At 32.4% G+C, this 11,420-nt stretch overlaps 1 long non-coding RNA gene across 1 annotated transcript; it reads left to right on the top strand.

Annotated features, from left to right (window-relative positions):
- Positions 1-3,626: 3,626 nt before the first annotated feature.
- LOC127732162 (uncharacterized) lies at positions 3,627-9,286 on the top strand. Its single transcript, XR_007996090.1, has 4 exons — positions 3,627-3,966; positions 4,547-4,649; positions 5,456-5,607; positions 8,992-9,286. It is a non-coding gene; the product is annotated as an uncharacterized LOC127732162 (long non-coding RNA).
- Positions 9,287-11,420: the final 2,134 nt, after the last annotated feature.

Genomic DNA, 11,420 nt, shown 5'->3' with positions numbered 1-11,420 from the left:
GTTTGATTTGGTCCAGTTTTATGATTTCCACTTTTTTTTGAATAAAGATTTTAATTAAGATTTTTTTTTATTTATATTTTTTTTTGAAATTTATTCTGATTTTTAGATCAACTTTGTCTGAGGGAGTTGAAATCCTCTGGCAAAGTTGGCCGTAGATTTATTTGGCTATTTTTTAGGTCCTTTTTGTCATATAGCTCTTCAAATGTTTCGGTTTTTATACACTCTTGGTTTTCAAGTATTTGGCTTTGAGCGTTCCTGAAAAGCGCTTCGGACGTATAAAAGTATTAAAGTGTTCATTTCAAGAACTTAATCCGTCAAAAGTCAAAACTGGAATATCGAATGACGTAGATACCTAAGGTTTTCATTACAGCTCTTGCTACCAACAGACCTAAGTGAAGGTCAAGAGATCAAGGTGATGGTAACATTTTCAATTAAGACCTTGTTATGGATTTATAAGGAAACTATAATTGCTAAATTTATTTTTTTTTTCTTTTGAAAGCTACAACCCTCATAGATAATCCCTATAGAAGGATCCTCAATGTCTTAAGTGATATTTACATGGAAACTAAAAGTACTGCGGACCTATGGTCTTCACCTGTTGACCCCTTGTGTGCAAATCAAAGGCCGAATTTAAAGCTAAATATCACAATGACCTTTGACATGTCGGAAGCCATAAGAGATGCAGAAAAAGAATCACAAGAGTATTACCTATCACATGAAACGGTTATCAACCACGGATAGGCACTTCCAGTTTCAAATATTCCCGTCATATAAAAAATAAGGATCGTATCATTGCTAATTAATTTAATGGGACAATTATCCACCAGAAACGAAAGGAAGAGTATGTAAGCAACTACATAGCGGTCACACAAAAACAAAAGTAAGAAAAATACCAATCTAATTCATACTAAAATAATAAACGAAAACGATTTTGGCATTCAGCAACTAACGACAATCACTGGAGTACAGGCTCCTGATTTGGAACAGGCACATGCAGAATGTCGGCGGAGTTAAACATGTTTTCGAGCGTCATACCCTTCAACATGTTCAATAACCTTGGACAGTGGTTTAACATCACAAAATTCAAAACTTAAAATAAATCGAATTGGAAGGATTTGACTCTTCAAACAAAGACTAAGAACCTCGAAAAATGAAACATCAATTACCGATCTAATAGAACTTGCAGACAATGAAAGCTAGTTCAAATTCCAATTCTAAATAACAAATAAACCATGTCCTCCGAAACTTACATATCAATCAGTACAACTCCAACGTATTTAACGTAACCACTTCATAAGAAGTCCAAGACAAAAGTTCCTGTATGAAATCAGCATCATATGAATAAAGTAACAAATCGGCAAAAAGAGGAACACAGTTGGTTCCCATGGGAATATCAAATGTTTGTTGAAAAACACGCCCTACAAACGTAACAAATACGTTGTTAATCAAGAAATCAAGCATCTTGATAATGTCAGTTTCAGTGAATTTTTCGTATGAATCGTATGTAATATTTACAAAGTGTGATTTATCCCTCCCTAAGACAAGATACTTGTATCTACGTTGGCCATTCTTTTTTTATGAAATAAAAGAGGAACAACTCTTTCATTTTGTATTTTAGTTTGGAATGGGGAATACTTGTGTAAAGTGTAGAAAAGTCAAATGTCTGAAATTGTATGTACTCTAAAAGATCTTTCGATTTTTTAGTATCTATATCTGATTAACGCCATCTGTAGAATAGGTAATTTCGCAATCACTTGGATGTATTAACTGGTTTAAGAGGGTATTCACTGGCTTAGGGCAACAACTTAAAGAAAGTAATCTATGTGTAAAAGTCAGCTTCGACAAAACAATAAAGATCTCATTTGAAACAGAAAATAAACTATCTGTGTTACTAAGAAAGGTTTATTATCTTTCGTGGTTGTCATGGTTATAGGTGAACCACGAAAGTATGAACGTATACATTTCCTACATATTTGTATGTAGAATGTTTAAATCAACCATTCACAAAAATATAATGTTTCCTCAAACTACAAAAAGTTATAGCTACTAGTATAAATGAATTCGCAGTATTTATTTATGAACCTCCTTGGCATCACCTTTTTCACCTAATAAGTGCCCACAGAAAGAGACATATGACAGTCAATTTCATGTGAAACTATATATGTGAGGTTACATGAGATTAACATTTTGTTTTCCTGATTAACCTTGATCAAATGAATTAGGAAAGCAAATTAGCTATCCATAAAAATAAGTTCAATGCTACTTGTCATATCTTAGGCAGACATACACTGCTGTTTACAATTGACATATAAAATGCAATTAAATTGTATGCATGGAAAAAAGTCGAAAATCTAACATGTATAATTTGATGAATGGAGAGGAAACAATTCGAGGTTAAAAGCAAGTTAGAAGAAAATGTACCCGTTACATTCAACCGGCATTCAAAATCTCGTTCACCAGTGTATCGGGCATAGGTATTAACCTTTTTTTCTTGAGGGTTAACCTGAAATTATGTCAAAGACCTATGACATATGTTAAAAGGATATACATTTGTAGACACCAAATATTGTTTACCGATCTTAAACATTAATTGGTTACACGCATACAATTGATAACCTTACGGTGCATACGTCCATCATTAGGTGTATACAACCAACCATCTTATTTGACTCACCAACCCATTTGAAATTGTATGATTAGAAGAAATTACCCGTATAAGTTGATACTTCATCCCAACTATGCTATCTTTCTGACGATAACATGTTACTGGTGTGTGTTATCACATTAATCGGTACAAATTTTACTGCACTAATTGAAGAAATCGAAATTAATGTTTCTTCATTGAAGCTCTAAATATCGAAAAGCAAAACATAATGGTAATAGAAACGTTAAATTTTGATCCGGATAAACCAGATTTGACCTCGAGAAATAGATGATCTCGGAATATCCATATTGATACATGTGAAGACAAATATATACGAAATAACCTTAATAAGTTTTTAACTCGTGAACTAAAGTTTTGGAATAAAAATGCATAAAAAAGTGTATGAACATCAAAACCAATTGATTCAGAAGAAAACAAGACACTCATATACAGTTATGTCTTCTCTAGATGTCATAATATATAACGGAATAGGAACAAATTTATAAAAAAAAAAATTGGAAATGGACGAGAGGATAAAATATTAGAAACCCGCAAATGAATATACTTGCACTTCCCTATCTATTCGTATTATATCCAACATGTTTTATTACAACACTAAATTAAACATGCAGATGTAAATAAGGTGGAAGTACTTGAATCTCATATTAAAGTGGAAAATCTATATTTGCTGATTGAGTAGGAAAAAACATCACCGGCTTGCGAGAACCAATGATTGCTAATTTGGTGTCTGGTTGATAGTGATCTCATTGGCAATCACACCACATCTCCTTATTGTTATATTGCTTAAATGTCAATATATAAATTTTCATTAGTTATTATAGTTGACAGCATATAATTGATATCCATTCCTTCAAAAACTAAATATTATAGTGTAAACAAAGAATCAATATTCTCGTTTTTGATATATTAAATTTCATCGAATTCAATTAATATTTAATAACTCCGACATTGATGATTAAAACGATTTAGAATACATGAAACAGAACTGCATTTCGTTTTCAGCAAAAATGAGAATAATTTTTATCTATATTTTGTGTGTTAAATTTAGGATTTGCTTCCAAGATACTGTAAACGGTGGACATTTCCAACAAAACAAGAAAATGAACTCTGTCATTCTCTTCAATCGCGACAATATTGGTCCCAAAATGTGCATTCGAGAATGTTTACGGATAAAGAATTGCAACGGTATAAACTTTCACAAGGATTTTCTCAACTGCGAGCTGTTGTCTGTTTCGAACTCAGAAAGTCAGTTGATCAGCAGGTCAGGGTTTAGTTACTCAAACATTACATACTGGACAATGGTAAGCGTACATCGTTTGTAGTTTTTTTTTCAAAAGAGATTTTTGTTGATTTATATATAAATAGATTTTAAAACACGAAATTCTTCATGAGATCCAAAAGATGTTTTTATTTTCCCCTAGCATGGATTCGAAATGACGGCTTATACATGAATAGCGGGCGAAGTTTACCCTGTTGACGCAACCGGTTTTGCTCATTTTGGAGCTCATGTGATTTCCTCAAATTGTGTTTGTTTTTTTTAACTTTGGATTATCCCTTCTTAATGTATTCGTGAGATTGAACAACAGAAAACACCAGTTTATCGAAATTGCTGAAACTTTGTTTATATTTACATTACTACTTAAAGAACCATAAACAAGATAGAATAATTTCACACTGATTACATGTAGTTCGCAACAGATACGTTAGATACCCATTCTGTTAGGGCGAATTTTATTCTGGAATAAACATCAGCAGGTATTCTCGAGACCAGGATTTTAAAATTATTGAGAAATTAAAAAAAATATATTTCTATTTTGTCAACTGTATATAACTAATTTGTCTGTATCTAAATATATAATTATCCAGTACAATGTATTTCAGGAGGCTGATAGTTGTTGGCCAAGTAAACCCTGCCCAGAGAAAACAAAGTGTAGGCCTTTACAGTCAAATGGTCATGTCTGCTTACAGTACGGTTTATTGAACGGTAGGTAAATAATTATCTTTAATTTGAGTCTGCTTTGATTATCAATAATTTTCTCGGATGACATGGCCAGATACAAGCCCTGGTTTCAGAGTTACGTAACGTTGTGATCATTTGCCTAGATGACATAATATATTAAAACTCCAAAAATACGATTCTTTTCAGTTTTCTCTTAGTCTGAGTTGCAAACATGATCATTTGTATGTTCATTTGGTATCATTTTAAATCATTTTTGTTAATGTAAATCGCATTGTTTTAAACAAAAAGATTGGATCAACTGAAATTGTTTCGTCAAACCTACTTTTTCCATAACCCTTAAGTCAGCAAATGTGATGCCAAAACCAAAAATATCGTGTCTTTTTTTTCTGAATCCTCATTTGGTTTGAGAAAATTCCAAATTTGTTTAGGCAAATTTGAAAATGAGAAGAGATTTTTTTTTAAATTGTATCACTGTAGTTTCAGTTTAAAGTTTTGAACCTTTATTTCAGACAGTGGCATTTGTCATCAGATATGAAGCAGTAGACAAAGAAATGTTCTCGCCAGTTCCAAATTTTGGATAAAAACTCAAATCTCGTATCATGGTAGTGTGATATGTCAAAAAAATACGAGAAATGCGTTAATTTTATTCAGCTTATCCCTCATCATGAACAATATTGCGATTTTTCCATCAAACGACAAAACATAAAAAGTTGTCTCGATGAACCTCAAGTAATTTCCTCAGAATACTGACCCTCACAGGCAACATTTTTTTCAAGTTTGTATGGTCAGTTGAAACAATACACTTTTTAATTTGTGAAATTCAATTGTAGAAATATTTCGAGAGAACATATCGTCACCGGGATTTCCAGTTTCGTATCATAACCAAATGAATGAGACTTGGAAGTTTGAAGTTGGAATTGGTAACATTGTCGCCGTACGGTTCACATATTTTGATTTAGAACGTTGCTGTGATTATGTAAAGGTAATTATTAACCTCCAGAACTAGAAATACATGAAACAGCAGACACGGCATCTTCCGCCTCATTTTTAGACTTAAATCTCGAATTTGACATAAATGGTCATATCAGTAACATAATCTATGGAAAACGAGACGATTTTAATTTTGAAATTATAAATTTCCCCCACCTTAGCAGCAATATAACTTCACCTGCCTATGGAATATACATTTCCAAACTCATTCGACATTCAAGAGCTTGCAGTTGCTACTCAGACTTTACAAAACGTCACCAGAGTCTGAGCAGAAAGTTGATGAACTAGAGTTATGTCAAAGTACGTCTCGTCTTAAAAAAAAAATTCATCGGAAGATACAAAGACTTTATTGATTACTATTCCGTTTCAATTTCACAAATAATGCATGAAAATCTTGAAGTATAGATTCTATGTAATGACGTTATCTATCATCTTAATTACGTATTACAGTGTTCTTTTTATATTTGTCTTTGTAAATTTTAACCTCTACTGTTTAGTCTATTTTGGTAATCAATAGATCAAATGATGAAAAGTTGGGTTAATCTACGCAATTCATTTCAGGTAGTTGATAATGGTACCTCTTTGTGTTTTCATTTCCTTTGTTCATATCGTCAACTTGGCACGTTTCGAAGTTGAGACATTTTAGAATATAATTATGTGGTTCTGCCTCATATCTTGACTTTCATCAACAAATTAACAGTGAGTGTCAGTTGAAAACAAACCTTCACGAAAACAGAGAAGATTTCAGCTTTCAAATTGTGAACGTTCTATGGGTATGTAGCAACATTCCAGCAGCACCTGCATATGTGGTATATCTCCCAATTGATACGATTTTCCAGAGGTTGCATTTCCGATCATGATTTCCTTGAAAGAGGGTTGCTGCTTACAAAAGAGCTATGGAACCTAGAGTTCCAAAGGGTGAAGTCATACAGACGCCATCACGAGTTGGTTGGCCGTAATGGAATATCTGTTTCACAGATAACCACAATTATATTTTTCTCGAATGTAAACTACCAAAATAGACTTATCACCGGGTTTTAAATTGTATGACAAACATGACGGGTGCCACAATTGGATCTAGATTTGCTTACCCTTACGGAGCACATGAAATCAACCAAGGCTGTGTTTCTAGTTTTTAGTTTTCTTTGTTCTGTTCTGTGTACTGTTGTATGTCTTTTCGTTGCTTTTTGTTTTTGACATTGCATTGATAGTTTTCGACTTATGAATTGAAATATCCCTTTGGTATATTTCGCTTCTCTTTTAGGATACCATACATTATTGCATTGATACTTTTCGACTAATGAATTCAAATATCCCTTTGGTATCTTTCGCCTCTCTTATAGGATACCATACATTATTGAATCGTTCGTTATTTAGCAAACCAAAGAAGGCGTTTATGATATGGAAACCAGTAGTTTAAATTCCTAAGTTCATACAATGAAGTTCACTGGAAAATCATTGTTTTGCAAACATATTATAATTTCATTGTTTTCACTTCTTAATTTTGCAGTCGTTTTATCGTCAAAGCAACACACATGATTCATCCTAGTAAATTTTTAACATGTTTTCACATTATTGTCTTCTTCATTTTGACATAGAAGTGGGAGGTTTAGCTAGCTATAAAAACAGGTTTAACCCACCATTTGCTTAACAAAAACCTGTACCAAGTCAGAAATATGGCAGTCATTTTTCATTGACTACTTTCATTTGATATAGTCAAGCGTTTGATTTTGTCAGGTTTATTTCCCCCTCCCTCTTTTGAATTTACCTCAGAGTTTGGTATTTTTGTTCATACTTTTTCAGGTGCATCAGAGATAGTGACCTAGTTCAGAAAGAGCAATCGGTAGAATCGTGAGCTGATAATACCGACTCTAATTCGCACAACACATTAAAGTTCAGCCAGTCCGAAAAATGAGGTCAAATGTATTAGCCAAATAGCATTAATGTTACAGCCAAAACCGATAATGGCTTATTGTTGAAGGCCGTATTGGGTTATTTCATTTATATTAATATTGGTAGAATTACTGTTTCTTATATTAACATCCTTGTCGATTGTCATACCACATCTTTTGAATTTATTGAAAATGAAGGGATATGGAGTAAATGTACATGGGACAAAATCGCACACAATACATAGAAAACATAGAAAATTATCAATGAACAGGGCTTTTATTCCTGTTCTTCATCTTGACAGTTGAACCAATCATTCATACTCTACAACAAGGTCAAGACGACCCTTAGCGTCGACTTAAGCGATAGGGAAAAAAGTAAAATAACAAACATACTTAACTCCAAGGAAAATTCAAAATGGAAAGTCAGTTATTTAAAAACAAAATCAAAAGCTCAAACACATCAAATGAATGGAAAACAACTGTGTTTTTTTTTTTGACGGCGTTGAATCCTTATGATATTGTATTCAGTCATAACGTGTTTAACAAGAGTGGCAAACTTTGGGGACCGCCAAAATCGGTCACCAATTTTTATAAATTATGAGTAGCTGAGTTGCTATCAAGACTTCAATAAAATTACACATGCGTCTACTATTATGACGAATCCCTCTTGAATATAATTTCCTAATTTGAGTATTTAGTGGAATGTATTTAGTTATTATTCAATTTTGACATGTTGCATTATTTAAAAGCCCTGCATAGTTGAAGGAAAATTTGATATTATCCAAATCCCTAAACTTTTATCAGCAAACAGTCAATCATTTCGAATGTAAGGTTTCCTTAAAACAAAACAATTGCTGAAAAAACCAAACAAAAGTGGCACAAAAAAAAATAAATAACATCACAAGCGATGTTCTTAAAAAATGAAAACAACATTTGAGTTTAGTATGACGTCCATTATCACTGACCTAGTATACATATTTGTCAAGGGGCCAGCTGAAGGACGCCTCCTGTTGCGGGAGTTTCTCGCTGCATTGAAGACCTATTGGTGGCCTTCGGCTGTTGTCTGCTCTATGGTCGGGTTGTTGTCTCTTTGACACATTCCCCATTTCCATTCTCAATTTTAACATGTAATATATAGAAAATGCGAAATATTTCAATGAATCATCACGTTACAAGACATCATCGGAACAAACGGATGTAATTGAAAGGTGATAATAGCCAAATTAGAATACAAGAGGGAGACGGGTAAAAAAAAAACCAAAAAAACCAGCATGATAAAAAATATAACATAAAAATAGAAATTATATTCACATTTAAAAGAAAACTAATAAACATGATAAAAAAGACTTCCAAATCACAAACTAAATCATATTAAAACATTAGATTTTACGCCAAAAAAACTATATTAAAATATTAGTCGTTATAAAAACACATAGAACTTATTTCTTTTTAATAATGCACGTCTTTTAATTCACTTGTTGTAGGTTTACGATGGTGTTGTCAGCGCAGATACACTTTTGGAAAGTTTAAATACAAATGTTGTGCTACAGGAAGTTCGTTCGACCAAACATTGCATGGTAATCATTATGACAACTGATGGCTCAGTCATAAAAGCAGGATTCAGTGCTGACATTTACGAAATTATTTCATAGATACATTAAATTCAAATATATTTAGGTAAAGTAAGTGTATCGGTCGGCGAATCTACAGTTTGATAATTCTGTTCATATCTCATTATGTTTGGTAGTACGATATGGATAAAAGGCTACCTTAATATTTTGAATGTCTTTTTGGTATATTTTGCCTCTCTTATACGCAATTCCACGCAAATTGTAATGCGCATTCCAGACATTAGTACCGAGATTGAATTTGAGAAACGTGCAATATCTTTAAAAACGTCAAGTGTCTTTATTCTTCGATTTCGTGAGTTGAAGAATATTGAAAAAAGAACGTGAAGTTGGCAAATTGTCCGAAAACGTAAATTGACATAGTCGTGAGCAAATATGGAATTTCTATTATTCTATTAATTACTGTTTAGTCACTATGAAAGTATGGATAACATAGCTTAATAACTCATGGTAGATTGTCAGTACTCTTTTGATCTATTTGTGAAAACATAATAGACAAACGAAGTGATATTGTTTTGCAATGCACGGATCTAAGTTATATTGAACTCCTGGACATCTTTTAGGCAGTGGATCATAATAAGGAATTAATATATCATTTTAAACGAATGTATACTATACTGAAAATAAAACAATCTTATTTCGAAACGACGTTTACGGATTGGAGAGAAAACGATATATTGCGTAATATAAATAAGACGAAAAACAACGTTCAAAAGGAAAAAAAAAAAAAAAAAAGACGGCGTACATTTATCTGATCTTGAAGAGTAGATAAAGATGTATATTTAGAGTTTTGCAGCAATTGATATGTAACTAAAATCGGAAGATTTGATTTTTGATTTGATTTTTTGTGTTTTAACGCCACTTTTAAGCACCGCTTTTGGGCTATTTCGTGACGGCCAGTTTTTATTGATGGAGGAAGCCGGAGTGCCCGGAGAAAACCACCGACCTTCGATAGGAAAACTGACAATCCTAGTCAATTAAGATCGGAGTCGAGTGCACCCGCACGAGCGGTGTTCGAACTCACAACATCAGTGTTGACTGGCTAGTGATTACAGTAGTAACTACTTAGACCACTCGGTCACCGAGGCCCCAAAATCGGAAGATAAAAGAAACATACGCAAAATGTAATTTACAAAATTTAGCGGGAATTAGACAATTTTGTGACAGATTTGATGGAGAAAAATTAACTTGATCCTTACAGTGTTATTTCTATTTGGCACATGTGAATTTTTAAAATCCTTGAATTGTATGTGTTTGAATATCTGATGTTATTGTTGATACTATACTGAGCTTTGGTTTGATGCTTGGTTCAGCCGAACTTTTGCAAAATCTAAAACTGTTGTCTGTGATAACTATGGATTATGGCGTTTCGACTAAATGGAAATAAGACAGGATGTTCCTATATTTTCCTGCAAAATGTTTATCAAAACTGATTGAAAGCCAAATCTACAACGAAATTGAAGAATTGAAAATAAAAAATATCGGTAATATTGTACCAATTCTTCGTTTTGCCGCTATGTGGTATGGTAAAATACCGAGATTTTCCGAATGATTTCACGTACGGGTACTGAAAAAATTGGCCTATCAAAATATTAAAACAAAAACATCTTTTAATGACAAATTAGTTTAACACTGATTGTAGTCAAACAGAGGGAACACATGTCATTATAAAATATTTTCTAAAACTTCACAATTGATTGGAGTTCGAGATTCTATTATGAATTGGTATTGAATTTTTAAAAAATACTGTTATTTTTTTCAAACAGAATTATGACCAAGTGATTCAGTTGTGGTTATTGTTATCCATGCAATGACTGTTTTTCACGATTTACTAATTTAATTTGTGTCAATTCATTCCATGCATTTAACCATACAAATTTAAATACAAATTAAAATGTAACATTGATTTTGCTATTACACGGTAGGTAGAATCATAGATGTTTACCATGCTGCATTACAAAGATAAAATGGTGCATCAGCTTAAATAAATTAACTGAATTATTATACAATTAATTTATCAATTATTCAATATTTAAATTGGAATGTGCTATATTAGATAGACACATTATTCATTTAGAATAAAATATCCGTGATCGAATATAGGAATAAATAACAAAAGAGAAAACGATAAATATTTAAGAAACAGAAGAAAAAAAAAATAATTATACATGTATATTGTGATACTAACGATTATATTATATATTTTTATTTTCACCAGATGATTAAAAAGAGGACTGAAAGAACGTGTACCTTACATTTGATATAATTGATTTAGGCGCTTATTT

Source organism: Mytilus californianus, unplaced genomic scaffold, assembly GCF_021869535.1.
Source record: "Mytilus californianus isolate M0D057914Y unplaced genomic scaffold, xbMytCali1.0.p SCAF_22, whole genome shotgun sequence".
Classification (NCBI taxonomy): Eukaryota; Metazoa; Mollusca; class Bivalvia; order Mytilida; family Mytilidae; genus Mytilus; species Mytilus californianus.
This window is presented reverse-complemented; position numbering and strand designations above follow the sequence as displayed.